Raw genomic sequence first — 15,183 nt, 5'->3', positions numbered from 1 at the left:
TGCTGTGGATCACTGTACCAGAGAATGCCATTTTACATATAGAGGACTTAGCTCTTTACCATCTGAACCCCGATCAGTATGAGAACGAGATAGAGGTATCAGAGTTCTTCAGCCAACACACCTTGGAGTTAGATCCAGGCACAGTAACTCAGGTACAATAAGGCGCTCAAACGATTGATGTAACTCCGGTTGATGACGTGCTCAAGGAGATTGCCTCATCTAGCCAGGTCCCTAGTCCACTCATCAACCATGCATGATCGACCCCCGACAAAATACTCACAATAGCCCTAGGGTACTTCCTGACCTTCTGGATAGCTTTCTTCTATATTAAACGCTCCCAAGCTCTTCAATGCAAACTAGAAAAATGTCACAAGGTCTAGAAACCCTAGCCAAATCCAGGAAGTCACGCAAAGAAAATCACTCAACTGAACTACAGGAGGTTGAGGAAGACAGGGACTACAGTGGAGTTGGTACTCCCCTGGCCCCGGCCATCCTGGAACTGGCTTTCTAAGTAGTGAACCCTGTACACGACTTCAGCATCACCTCACATGGCCTAAACCTCAATATGCACCATCTGGGCGATCCAAGGTTCCCTGGACAGTCAACATTGGAATCGAATGGGGGGATGTAGGGACATATCGAGAAGTCCATCCTCAGCAGGGTCAAATGTTTATTACCCTGCCCCCGAACTTACTCCAGTCAGGAGTGATGCAGACTTCCTGGCACCAAAAGGAGATCATTTGAGATGGTCCAAATGACTTTGTAAGTCATTAATTTATAAAAGGGTGCCCCCTCTCCGCCCTGAGGCAACGCCTTGATTAACAGCCCTGCTTTGGAAAACAATGCTCCCTTTTCTTACCGCATCCGGCCACTTCTTGTGACCCCGGGTGGGGGGGGGGGCACACCATCCCCTCTCTGACCAAATGATTCTGTGTAATAAATGAAATGAAATGTATGAAATGTATGTGAAATGTATGTTGGAAGTGAGATTATTCTTTTTGTTCCTCTTTGTTGGCCATTTGCCATGTCCTGACTTGTACACGTGCATAATCATGTTTTTTCTGAATGATACTTTGCTTTAACCCTGTTAAAACAAAAGATTGATAAGTTGCAGAATTCAATTTTAGTTTCAACTGTTAATCCCTCTCTAACATACTGCCATCTTGTGGCGGAGTTAAGAAGAGTTACCGCAAGGAAGTCAACTTCATATATTTTGAATAAAGATATAATTGGAAATTATTAATCAACTTGTTTGCATGAATACGTTTATTTGCGTGAATACGTACATTTTGTTTTCATTATATATTGTCATTGAGTTAATCTAGTGTGTATTTGATGTAGGCTAGCTGATACCACGGCATAATAATTGTATTTTGATTTAATGTTAATCTGTATGTCTAATTGGATGTTAAGAATCAATGTTGACCATAGTGGGAAGAGTATGTGTCCCTCGCACGTAACATATCAAAGTATACGACCTCATATAAGGAAAGCATTACGTTTCCTTTAATATATCACATGGTGAGACTATTTTTCATCACGAGAGGAGCCTCCCTGATCAAATCCGCCCACTTTTTGGCCAGTCAAATACCCGTGCCTTCGGCGCGGCTCAAGTCTTTTTTTTTTTTTGTCGTCAGTTCTTAGTTCTCCTTAGACTCTGTTGTTAGTTTTCAGTCTTCTAGTCTTTTGTTAGTTATTCCGTTATTCTTGCTGTTAGTTCTGCCGTGCTTATTCGTGTTTTACCTTTTTGTGCGTAATAATAACTTTGACAACAATATCTAATGGCCAACGATATTGTTTTCACCATTATTATAAGTGAGTAACCAGAACGAATTAGACCAGCACCTGCCGACCAACCTCTTCGCTCCAGATTCATCGGAACCAGCGGCTGCCAGCCACTTGCCACAGTGGTCCTCGTGCCAAGCAAAAAAATGGTAGAAACCTCAGGAAGAGCAACCGAGGAGGGATCCCTCTTCCAGGATGGACAGATGTGCAATAGATGTCGTACAGAACAGATCAACATAATAAATTAACAGTAATCCATATGACACAATGAGACAGAAAGAGAGAGAGAGAGACAGAGACAGAGAGAGATGCAGGACAGACAGTAATGACAGTAGCTTACAACAGCATTAATGAAAATAATAATATTGTAATTAATAATAATATATTAATATCTGATAGTATACATGTGTGACAATAATCAAATGTGTATGATAACAGTAGAAGTATGACTAATAATAACAGCAGCAGCAGGAGGCATCTGGCAGGACCACAGCAGCAGCACAACCACACACATCACACTATCCAGGCGCCGCTGCAATACGAGTTAACCTGAGAGACAGTGGAGCACAAAGGCTCCGGAGAAGAAGCCGAGTTAGTGACATCCAGAATGGCCAAGTTAGCAAGATGCAGTAATAGGACACGAGAGAGAGAGAAGGAGAGAAGGTGCCCGGTGTATTATAGGGGGTCCTCTGGCAGACTAGGCCTAAGTCAGCCTAACTAGGAGCTGGTACAAAGCAAGCCTGAGCCAGCCCTAACTATAAGCTTTATCAAAAGGGAAAGTCTTAAGTCTAGTCTTAAATGTGGAGACGGTATCTGCCTCCTGGACCGCAACAGGAAGATGATTCCACAGGAGAGGAGCCTGATAGCTGAAGGCTCTGGCTCCTGATCTACTTTTGGAGACTTTAGGGACCACGAGTAACCCTGCATTCTCCAAGCGCAGAGTTCTGGTGGGATAATATGGCACTATGAGCTCTCTAAGATATGATGGAGCTTGACCATTTAGAGCTTTATAAGTTAACAGTAGGATTTTAAATTCAATTCTGGATTTTACAGGGAGCCAGTGCAGAGAAGCTAAAACAGAAGAAATATGATCTCGTTTCTTAGTTCCTGTTAGTACACGTGTTGCTGCATTCTGAATTAGCTGGAGAGTTTTTAAGGACTTACTAGAGCTACCTGATAATAGAGAGTTACAGTAATCCAGCCTTGAGGTAACAAAAGCGTTACCAATTTTTCTGCATCTTTTCGGGTCAGGATAGGTCTAATTTTTGCAATATTACGCAGATGAAAAAATGCAGTTTGTGAGATTTGTTTTAAATGAGAATTAAAAGACAAATCTTGATCAAATGTTACTCCGAGGTTTCTTACGGTAGTGCTAGAGGCCAGAGCAATGCCATCTAGAGAAACTATGTCATCAGATAAAGTACCTTCAGTTTTGTCTGAATTTAACATCAGGAAATTGGTGCTTATCCAGGTTTTTATGTCTTTAAAGCAATTATGAAGTTTAGTTAATTGATTATGTTCTTCTGGCTTCATAGATAAATACAACTGTGTATCATCCGCATAACAATGGAAATTTACAGAGTGATTTCTAATGGTTACCTAAAGGAAGCATATATAGAGTAAATAGGATTGGTCCAAGCACAGAACCTTGCGGAACTCCAAAACAAACTTTGGTACGTAAGGATGATTCATTATGAACGTGAACAAACTGAAAACGATCAGATAAATAAGATTTAAACCAGCTTAGTGCAGAACCTTTTAGGCCAGTTAAGTGTTCCAGTCTCTGTAGCAGAATTTGATGGTCAATTGTGTCAAACGCCGCACTAAGATCTAATAAAACAAGTACAGAGACGAGTCCTTTGTCTGAAGCAATCAGAAGGTCATTTGTAATTTTAAGTAGTGCTGTCTCAGTGCTATGATGCACTCTAAATCCTGACTGAAATTCCTCAAATAAATTATTATCATGGAGAAAATCACACAGCTGGTCTGTGACTACTTTCTCAAGGATCTTTGAAAGAAAGGGAAGATTAGATATTGGTCTATAGTTGGCTAACACCTCTGGATCCAGGGTGGGCTTTTTTAGGAGAGGTTTAATTACAGATACCTTAAAAGACTGTGGTACATAGCCTGTTAATAAGGATATATTGATCATATCTAATATATGAGTGTTAACTAAAGGTAAGACCTCCTTGAGTAGCCTAGTTGGGATGGGGTCTAAGAGACACGTTGATGATTTAGATGAAGAAATCACTGCGGTCAATTCTTGAAGAGAAATTGGGGAGAAGCAATCTAAATATATATTAAGTTTTATAAGTTTATAAGTTCATTTTACTTTATTAATCCCCCTGAGGAGAAATTCAATGTTTTCACTCTTGCTTATCAATTACACACAGGTCCGAAAGACACACACATGCACAAACAGGACCTATACATGCACAAAGTGGAGAGATGCCAGACTGATTAGGTCTTACAGCTGTGTTTGAGGTTAGATAGGTACTATCTGAGGACAGGAGGTCATGAATTTTGCCTCTAATAGTTAGAATTTTGTCATTAAAAAAGCTCATAAAATCATTACTGCTAAGGGCTAAAGGAATACAAGGCTCAATAGAGCTTTGACTCTCAGTCAACCTGGCTACAGTGCTGAAAAGAAACCTGGGGTTATTCTTGTTTTCTTCTATTAATGCTGAGTAATAGTTTGCTCTGGCATTGTGGAGGCCCCTCTTATACGTTTTGAGACTGTCTGCCCAGATTAAACGAGATTCTTCCAGTTTGGTTAATCGCCAATTCCTTTCAAATTTTCGCGATATTTGTTTTAACTTACGGGTTTGAGAGTTATACCAAGGAGCGAACTTTCTTTGCTTTGTTGACTTCTTTTTAAGAGGAGTCGAGTTTTGTTCGCAGCGAGCCTACGGCACTATCGACAAGATGATCAATTCGGGAGAGGTTAAAGTTGACATGGGAAACCTCTGTTCCTGAAGGACTTTGTATTGAATTTAACGACGGAGTAATCATTTCCTTAAATTTTGCGACAGCACTATCTGATAAACATCTAGTATAGTAACTGTTGCTGAGTGGTGTGTAATCGAGTAAAAAGAAACCAAAAGTAATGAAATAATGATCCGATAGCAAGGGATTCTGTGGAAAGACTGTTAGGTTATCAATTTCAATTCCATACGTCAGAACTAGATCGAGGGTATGGTTAAAACAGTGAGTGGGTTCATGTACACCCTGACTGAAGCCAGTGGAGTCTAATAATGAGATAAACGCGGTAGCCAGGGAGTCATTATCAACATCGACATGAATGTTAAAATCGCCTACAATAATAACATTATCTGATTTAAGAACTAAACTGGAAAAAACTCTGAGAATTCAGAAACAAATTCAGAATACGGGCCAGGAGCACGGTACACTATAACAAATATAAGTGGCTGCGATGTTTTCCAGGTCGGATGTAAAAGACTAAGAACGAGGCTTTCAAATGAATTATAGTCCAGTTTAGGTTTAGGGTTGATTAACAGACTAGAGTTAAAAATGGCTGCAACTCCCCCTCCTTGGCCGCTGTCTCGAGGAATGTGGTTATTATTATGACTGGGAGGAGTGGATTCATTTAGACTAACATATTCATCTGGACACAGCCAGGTTTCGGTGAGACTGAGTAAATCAATATGATTATCTGATATTAATTCATTTATTAACACTGCTTTAGACGATAGAGACCAGGGGCCTCATGTACAAAGGGTGCGTACGCACAAAAACGTGGCGTACGTCCTTTTCCACGGCAACGTTCAGATGTATCAAGAGTGAAATGACCGTGGAAATGTGCGGTGCCTCACGCCAACTTCATGGCTGACGTACGCACGTTTCTACAGCTGTTGATCCTTTGGCGACACTTAGATGTGATGCTGGGAAACTGTTATAATAAATAAATGTGAAAACAATTAGTCCTCAAGAGTGATGTGCACATCAGAGACACATGAACAATTAACACTGATGAACAATTAACACAGCCACGTGTTTGCTATTAGATTAGTGGATATAAAAGCATGCGCAAAGTGGTGCCAAAAATACCGTTAACAACGTTTTAGCAGTATTTGCCGCATTGGTTCCCGAGGGCAGTCCTCCTGGAACTGTGCGCAGAGCTGCGGCCGACCTTAGACCGTGATACAGCGAGGAGCCATGCGCTGCCTGTATCCATACAGGTGCTGACCACACCGGGACTCCTAGCAACACAGGCATTCCGGAGGGAGCTGGCCGACCGATCGGGACTGTGCCAGTCGACCCTGAGCCGAGTCATGCCAGCTGTGTGGGACGGAATTATCCGCATGTCAGCCAGGTATATCAAATTCCCATATGCAGCTGAACAGGCCAACATTAAAGCGCAATTTGCAGCGAGAGCCGGTTTTCCTAATGTTACCGGAGCTATCGACTGCACACACATTATAAAAGTGCCATCGCAGGATGAATTTGTTTTTGTCAACAGGAAGCATTTTCATTCGATCATGTACAGATCATATGTGATGCACAAATGCAATTAACCAACATTGTGGCGTGGTGGCCTGGTTCAATGCACGATTCATACTTTCTGAGTAACAGCATGGTTGGGAACAGACTACAAGCTGGCATGATGCACGATGGGTGGCTTCTTGATGAGTAAATAATTTATTCCTTTAATTGTCCTAATATCAATCCCCATGATGCACACTGAATATGTGCGCCCCCAAATATTATCCTGCCTTCACAGCATCAGTACTAGTCAGTGGTTAAAGTTAGTGACTTGTTGTTTTTTAAAGTACAGCTTCAGAGCTTTCGAACAAGCCCCTGATTGTCTCTGTGTGTAAAGTACTCATGTCAATAAACCCGTGCGTAAAGTGCGACATTTCCTAATCAGCCTCACCTTTTCCCCGGAGCACTTCTGCATTCATTTACAACAATAGACAATAGTGTGTGATCCATCTAAGTGGTGTATAAAATTAACAAATATAAACTGTAAATCCAGTTCACATTTTTAATTCTGCGTGTGTACGCTTTTCTGACCCCACTGCATTGACAGCCTCACACACACTCTCCCACTCACTCCTCTTGTGTTTTGTACTGATGCCGGAGGACAGCGTGCCAAAAAGTACATCTTTGCGCGCCTCCACTTAAATGAGTAGCGTTTCCAATTCACATTCTGTGAAGATTTTCTTTTTTCCCCGTCTTATTCATTCTTTTGTTTTAGTTTTCTGATCATGCAGAGAGGGGAATCTCAGGGTACTCCAACATGGGCGCTCAATTCCACGTTGATTGGGATGTACAAAGGAAATGTGCTTGGATTCATGTGTACGCACAGATTCATACATCTGGATATTTTTGTACGTACAACCTTTTCTGGATTCAAGCGTATTCCATGTTTCAGTAGGAAATCCACGCAGGTCTTTGTACATGAGGCCCCTGATATTTAACAGTCCGCATTTAATTCTCCTGTTTTGTCTTTCTGTCACAGAAGAGGTTTTAATTTTTATGAGGTTGTTATGCACAACTCCTCTTTGTTTAAATTGTAGATTTAGATAATTTAGGTGGTCGGGGGACAGACACCGTTTGTATAAAATTATGAAAACTATGGGTGGGTAATTGCACTAGAAGCTCAGAGAAGCATATAGGACTGCCACTCTGAGTCCTGATCTCAACTCTGGGTTGTCAGGGATTTGAATTACTAATAAAATTTGCCAGGGTTCCTAAAAATGAGAGCAGCTCCATCCAAAGTGGGATGAATGCCGTCTCTCCTAATAAGACCAGGTTTTCCCCGGAAAGTTTGCCAATCATTAACGAAACCCACATTGTTTGCTGGACACCACCTGGACAGCCAGCGATTAAATGATGACATGCAGCTAAACATGTCATCAGTGGTCAGATTTGGGAGGGGTCCAGAGAAAACTACGGAGTCCAACATCGTTTTTGCATATTCACACACCGAGGCAACATTACTTTTAGTGACCTCCAATTGGCGTAACCGGGTGTCATTGCCGCCGACGTGAATAACAATCTTACTGGATCTACGTTTAGCTTTAGCCAGCAGTTTTAAATTTGATTCAATGTTGCCCCCTCTGGCCCCAGGGATACATTTGACTATGGCCGCTGGTGTTGCTAACTTCACGTTCCTCAGAATACAGCTGCCAATAACCAGAGTTTTATCCTCAGCAGGTGTGTCACTGAGTGGGGAAAAGCGGTTGGAAACGTGAACAGGCTGGTGGTGAGCTGTGGGCTTCGGCTTGGAGCTGCGCCTCTGGCAAACAGTTACCCAACCTCCCGGCTGAACGGGTGTTGCCGGAGGACCGCTAGCGGAGGCTATGCTATGTGACTCCATACCGGCTACAGGGGGCTGGCTAACTACCGCAGCTACGAATAGTTTTCCATGGTGCGGAGCCGCGCTTCTAATTCACTAAGCCTCGCCTTCAACACAGCAAATAAGCTACACTTGTTACAATTACCACTGTCGCTAAAGGAGGCAGAGGCATAGCTAAACATTTGGCACACCGAGCAAGAAAGAGCAGAGGGAGAAGCCATCACTAACTGTTAAGCCAATGTAACTACCAAGGCTAGTAACGTGCAAACAACAGCTAAGAGATCAGCAGGGAAGTCGTAAAAAGAAAGAGAGCTATAAGTGCTTAAACAGAACTAGTGTGGGTTAAGACTTGAAGTAGATGTTAAAGCAACTGAAGTGAGAAAGCAGAAAGCAGGCTAGGAGAATTCACTAGAGCAGCACAGAGACACTGTCACAGAAACACCGGAAATGACACAACTCGCTTACCGCAATACGTCAGCACGTCAGAGAGCTGTGAGACAGCTGTTCCATTCTGCTGGAAAGACTGGGAGCGGCAAAGCGACAGTCCGGGACTCCAAGAGGAGCTTCGCCTTTGATCCCTGCTGCTAAAACTAAAAAAGAACTTCCATAACTTGAGTGAGCTGCTGTGCGGTGAAGAGTGAGGTCTAGCAGGAGGGTTAGTTAATTATCCTGATTTTAATTTAGGTTTCATTAGGCCTATGTGAATGGTTTTGCGCATTCCTGCGTTCCCTATTTATAATATAGCTTAACATACTGTCCCACTATTGCTAAACTAAGTAACTCACACGAGTGTTACTTCTCATTTCATTCCATTTATATACTGTTAATTTTGTGTTTTGTCATATAATCATCATTTGCTATTCATTTGTTCAGTTGTTACCTGTTTAGCTTAAATAAATCTTCATTTATCGCCAAGTCGTTGTCTGTGTATATATCTTTTGGACAGGAGCTGAGATCACTGTATAGAGAATTCATAACCCAGATACTGAGATTGATTCATTATTGATGAGCGTGCTGACGAATTAATAAGTGATTTACGGAGTTATTAATCTGATTAGTCGCTTCCCTCATTAGGAGGGTGGTGCCCCAAAATTTATTACGAGTGCAAATATTCTCAAAGAGGTATTTCCCCTACAAGTGTGTAATGATTAAAAAAGTTTATGACTTGCTTAATGGTGGATCATATTTGCCTTTGTCTTAAAGATTGTGGCTCTGCTTGAGGAAGAATAAAAGACGGTGGATGTTTTATAAGTCAACAGGTAGAATTTTTCTCAATATCCAATGATGAAAAATATGGCAGATAATGTTATTCACATTCAAAGCCCTACTTTGAATTATCATTCACATCACTCTTCAAGTTGTAGAGTAAAACCTAGTTCACATTACATGATTTTCACCGCGATTTTGACATCGCAGAGGATCTTGAGAGCCACCTTGGGTTGGAGGTGAGGGCAGATAGTCTGCCACGATGAGTCCTCGTGTGAACAAGCCTACAAGCAAGTCACCCCCTCATCTGACACTGGGACTGGATATCTGGCATGCTAGAAAACTGGAGAAGTGTGACACGAGTGACATAGAGCATCAGCCAATGAGAGGCGGGATACGTCCCACGTCAGCACGCAGGAGGACAGAAGAAATGTGAGGAAGACAAGCTGCAGGGTTGCCACTTGCCAGGTCCGCTTATTAGCCGCGACTTTGGGCTTGTTTCTAAAGTGGAGTTGCTTATTTGGGCTTGCTGTCTAAACGTCACCCTTCTCTATATATATCCGTCTAATAAGTTATTTAAACACATGATAGTCACTTCTTTTAGGGTTAGTTGTCTGACATAGTACAACTTATTTAACTAATATTTTTTAAAGAAACGTGTCTTTCCATTTTAAAATAGGTGGTAGTGGCCGACGCAAACTCTCAGTTATTCCAACTGACTCGGAGGGGTACTCCACTAGGCTCCTGAAAGCTGCAACCAACAATGGGAAAAACATGGTCTTTGTAGTTCTGCTACAGGAGCAGTTATGCACTCTGCCACTGTCCTATGACTCAGTGGAGTTTTCAAAGATGCCACAGTCACAGTGTATCACGTGTGGCAATAAAATGCCCCACCAGCTGTTGCCATTACATGTGGAGGGATGTAATGGCACAGCAACTGTAAGCTGTTACGACAACATTTCTCTCATTAGTCAAATAAATATGTACTTTTTAAAAGTTTGTGCTTATGACTTTCAAGTCTATAACACCAGCTCTTTTTCTTTTTAAATGTATTTTTCCATTTTATAAGGAGACTGATTCTGTGACATGTGGTGAGACAGATGGCTCAGATATTGAGCAGGCAGTCCCACCCAGCACAGGGATGGAGGATTCATTGGAGGTAATCAGTGCTGTTTTATGTTTTATGTTACTTTGCAATTGCAAATTAGCAATAATACCTTTTTATCCTTTTTTCATCACATGAAGCAAGGTAGCAGATGTTTCAGCACACATAATGACATAATGCTTGCAGGTGCATAAATAGGTGGATTGGATAACACATCTCACCAAATTCACTTTATGTAATGGACACACATATGGGCCGGATCTACTAAAGGTTTGCATGTATAAAAACGTGTGCAAACTCATCGCACACGCAAAAAAATGTACAAACTGATTTACTAACAGTGCACACTAAGGGCCGAATCTACTGAAGGTTTGCATGTATAAAAACATGTGCAAACTCATTGCACACGCAAAAAAATGTATAAACTGATTTACTAACAGTGTGCACTAAGGGTTGCGTCTTTCAAAGGTGCAAAATAGTGCGTCTGCATCCAGTTAGTACATTTGCTGCAATGAATATGCAATATGGGGCGTTTACATGCAATTGTGCGAGTGCTGGGAGGAGAAAATGTAAATATATTGATTTAGCACACGCAAAGTGATTTATCAAACCTGAAAGCAATTTTGCAAACAGAAACTGCATCTATATTTAACATGTGTCAAAGGGAGGTGCAAAGGGTTTGTATGCGTAATTGCACACACATGGCTGCGGTTATTGTTGCAAGAAGGAGACATTGAAACAATGAAAGAAGACACAGAGAACGCATTTTTCACCCGTGTGTGAACATTTTTGGAATGAATGAGGAAACAATCATTAAAACATATCGCCTATCAAGCACTGCCATTTTGGAACTGTCCGGTACGGTCAGTACATGATTCTTTTATTCTGAGAAACAGTTTTCTGTTTTCCAAGTTGCGAGATAACGATTTTGGAGATGGCTGGGTTGTAGGTGAGTCAATTTGTAAAATCCTTTGTAAAATAATTACATTGAAAACAAGAGGATATTTCATATTGATTCGTATGTTTTTAAGGTGATAAGGTGATACACCCCTTCCTCCTGACACCTGTTCTCAACCTGACCACTGCCGAAGAGATAAGGTACAATGAGGCCCATATCCGCACATGGAATATTGTGGAACGCATCTTTGGAATCCTGAAGAGCAGGTTCCATTGTTTGGATCGCACTGGAGGAGCACTGCTGTATAGGCCAGAAAAAGTAGCCCAGATTGTAGTGACCTGCTGCATGCTACATAACATCACCAAGCAACACAGGCTGGAGCATAGTGCCATGAGGGACGAGAACGCGACCTGCAAATCAACATTTATTGAAAAAAAGATGATTGAAATTGAAACTTTCTAGATTCCAAACATTATTATCAAACGAAATACACAGTCTAATTAACATCTAATTATGTTAAGCCACACAAAATCATATTAAAAACACATTGTTTCAGTCACAAAATATATTAGGCTTATAACATTTACTGTGGCAAAAAGACAAAACTAAACAGTTCTTTATCGTATAGCCTATTTTACACAAAATGAATATTCATAGCCAATATAAGAAAACTTAAACGTGACAGTTGAGTGTATTATTTGTGTTTCCTTTTACACAGGTGGAACTTGCCCACCGTGCTCACCTCTCCTCCCCCTCCGGTCCCTGGCTGTTGGTCAGAGGCATCTCATCTACTGTGCCCCTACCTGTTTTATTTGCAGACGTTTTATTATATGCCAATTTTTCTTTTGTTCTTCTTCTGATGTCTTGATATCTTCTTTTCACTTAATCCACTGTCCATCGTTTTACCAACAGCATTTACTTGTTCACAGATTTCTTCCCATATAGTGTTCCTTTGTGAGACAGTCAGGTTTCTTTGCTGCAGCTCATTTAAGTGTTTATTGGCCTCATCTACCAACACCTCTAATTCCATAGGGTCGGATTTCACTTTGCACTTTCTCTCCAAACTCGCCATGCTGTAAACCATGAAACACACAAAACCCTCATTTAAATAGGGCGTCTCCAACACGTTTGCACCTGTTGTCATTTACGCAATCACTCTTAGTAAATCACCCGCAAACCGCGGTTCAGCCCCACACGCAAAATTCTTTCTTTTTTTTTTAAATTATTGACTTTTTTCCAGGTTTGCCCAGTTTGTCTGGAGTCTTTCCCTACTGATATCCTCCCATCTCATGCGAGTACATGTTGTGATGGGTAAGAAGTTTGACTAACAGATTTATGTAAAAGATGGAAAGTAAAGACATGTTTTGAGTGGGGTGAAGAACATGTGTAAAGTGTGTGACCCCTATTGTTATGTGCTGTGAATGCTCTTGTGCCTGTTTTTTTTATAATATGCTGTAACGTTTCAGCTCTAGTGGTTGCATCAGAGCATGTGCTGCACCTGTGTAATTGCAGTAGAATTCCTATCAGAGCTAAATACTATTTTGGGTTTTGATTGATGAGCATGATATGCAGGAAGGTATATGTAAAATATAAAAAGCACTCATGTGATCATGATTTTGTCTGTCATAAAAATGGGCGTTGCTGACCACAGTGAAGCAGCCAGGGGAGAGGAATTGCTGGGACCTTCAGTTCCACAATTACCAACACCAGTGTCAGCAGTTAGTTTATCCTGAACAATAACTGCTATGTTGTAGTTGTTTGGTTGTAGCTAGTGTTTTTTTTTTTGCTCAAAATTGTTTAAGAAAATGTGTACTCACAAAGTTTTTCAAAACAATAATCCCAAAACACATGTTACCACAATAATTTTGATACAATTATAATTTTGATACCCTAACATATTGCTTCAAAATGCAGGACTTCCAAAATATCACTGTTTAGACAACAAATTTAGTCTAACTCAGTGATGGAAGCTGATATGAGTATATCATTTGGAAGCTCCTTTGCACCAACCTCCCCTTTTTCTTCTTTATTTCTTTAAATTACATTTTCCGCATGGATGAATGAAGCAGACCCCCGGAAAGCGTGTGAGATGTTTGAGAAGAACTGCTGCACTGTAACGCCGAATTCCCACAGCTCTTTCTGTTACTCGACATATTGATGCAGAAGAACAGGACAGCTCATTGATTTCATTCTATAAACACCATCATGTTAACTGGGCTGCTCCACTGAAGTGCAAGCTGAGAGGTATTACTAACAAGTGCACCTTTTCTTAATTATAGATGTCATGTGGAATGAATTTAGACCGTTTTTTACTTTAAATCATGGGAGTTGAGTGCATATTTCTTAATCCATAGAAGACAGACTGTGTTTTAAATATATATTGTATATCATCTGGTTGATTGTACTTTTCAGCTGAGATCATCATAATTTTCAAGGAGATGCAGCAGTTGGCGAAGGTGTCAAAAGACATGTTTTGTCAATGGCCATGCAGAAACTCAAGACTGGCACAGCCCCTGTAACCTCTGCTAATTTTACGCTATTTAAAAGATAAACGGATACAGGCACAAAGGAGTTCTTAAACTGATTCATTTTACACCTCTGAGCTCTGTGTACTCTGCCTGACATGACAGTAAAAGTTCATACTTTGAGCTTTTTACCTGTTAAAATCTGCACTGATACTTTTTCTCCTTTTTTTTTTATTAAGGCTCTGCTGCTCTTACAAACATTTTTGAAGGTGAAAAAGAACATCGCGAGTTCCCTCTGCAGCTGCTGTGCTTCGGGAAAGCAACCTATTTGAGATGGCAGGTCGGATGATGGGTCATTCTTTCCTGCATGGTGGTATCGGTTTATCAGGACTCAGTGGCCCAGTGGCTCTCACCTGCTTCCTCAAATTGAAGCTCCCCAGCCACTACCAGACCTACACGATGTTCCATCATGACTTAATGACTCTTAGTTCCATTAGCTCTGGCTTTGGGCTTGTGTAGGTGCAAATTTCATAAAGGTTTTTACACTTAGTCCCTTTTGAAAGTCTCAACATTCTAAAAGCAAACCTGGATCCTACGTTCACTATTGAGTTCCAGAAGTTTTCTTGCCATCCTTCTTACGCCTGATTCTCCGGCAGCTTCTCCTACTAAAGCGAGAGAGAGAGATGTGAGAGTTGACTTGGTGTTTGTCTTATGCCAGTGTACTGGTTATGTTTATAACTTTTTCATCTGTGTACTCGTTCTCCAGTTATTGCCATTTTTCATGACCTTTAAATCTAGCTGCTAAGGTGCTTCTGTGATGTCATCATGAAGCAGATATCTTGGCCCCTCTAGTTCATTATGGTGAGTGAGATATTTGGTTCTAATAATGCCACCAGTTTGTACACATAACTTGTACATGCATAACATGTTTCTTAAATAAAGATGTATTTGTCCAATATTGATGTTATACCTTTTTATAAAACCAGTGCATTGAATGATATTTCTTTATAAAGTTATGTTTCACAAATGGTATGCAAGGCTCAAGTGAAAAGGATGAAGATGTCAAATTGCTCTTACACATCACTCATCAATGTTAACGACCCCCCCCAGACATGTTTCAAGATATATATAAAATGATCTAATAATTTGTGGCTAAAAGATCATCAAACATTTTTGGTGGGAAAGCCATATAGTTATGGCTTTCCCACCAAAAATGTTTGATCTTTTTAAAATCTTTAAAATTATGATACTCCTTTTCTCTCATAAAAATATTCAGTCTAGAAATGTGTAAATATTTCATTTATCAAGTGAAAGTGATGGACACAAGATGTCTCCTAATTCACCGTAAAGTGCATTCTCAATGTATGTGCACTGGAGGCTCAGGTTTCCACATCACACTTGT

General features: G+C 40.8%; 1 long non-coding RNA gene across 1 annotated transcript; it reads left to right on the top strand.

Annotated features, from left to right (window-relative positions):
* Nucleotides 1–2,763: 2,763 nt before the first annotated feature.
* On the top strand, nt 2,764–14,739 carry LOC144458684 (uncharacterized). The gene is made up of 2 exons (XR_013488064.1): nt 2,764–13,560; nt 14,021–14,739. It is a non-coding gene; the product is annotated as an uncharacterized LOC144458684 (long non-coding RNA).
* The last annotated feature ends 444 nt before the right edge of the window (nt 14,740–15,183 follow it).

This window comes from Epinephelus lanceolatus, chromosome 18 (assembly GCF_041903045.1).
Source record: "Epinephelus lanceolatus isolate andai-2023 chromosome 18, ASM4190304v1, whole genome shotgun sequence".
Lineage (NCBI taxonomy): Eukaryota > Metazoa > Chordata > Actinopteri > Perciformes > Serranidae > Epinephelus > Epinephelus lanceolatus.
The sequence above is the reverse complement of the archived record's forward strand: the minus strand, read 5'-3'. Positions and strand labels throughout refer to the sequence as shown.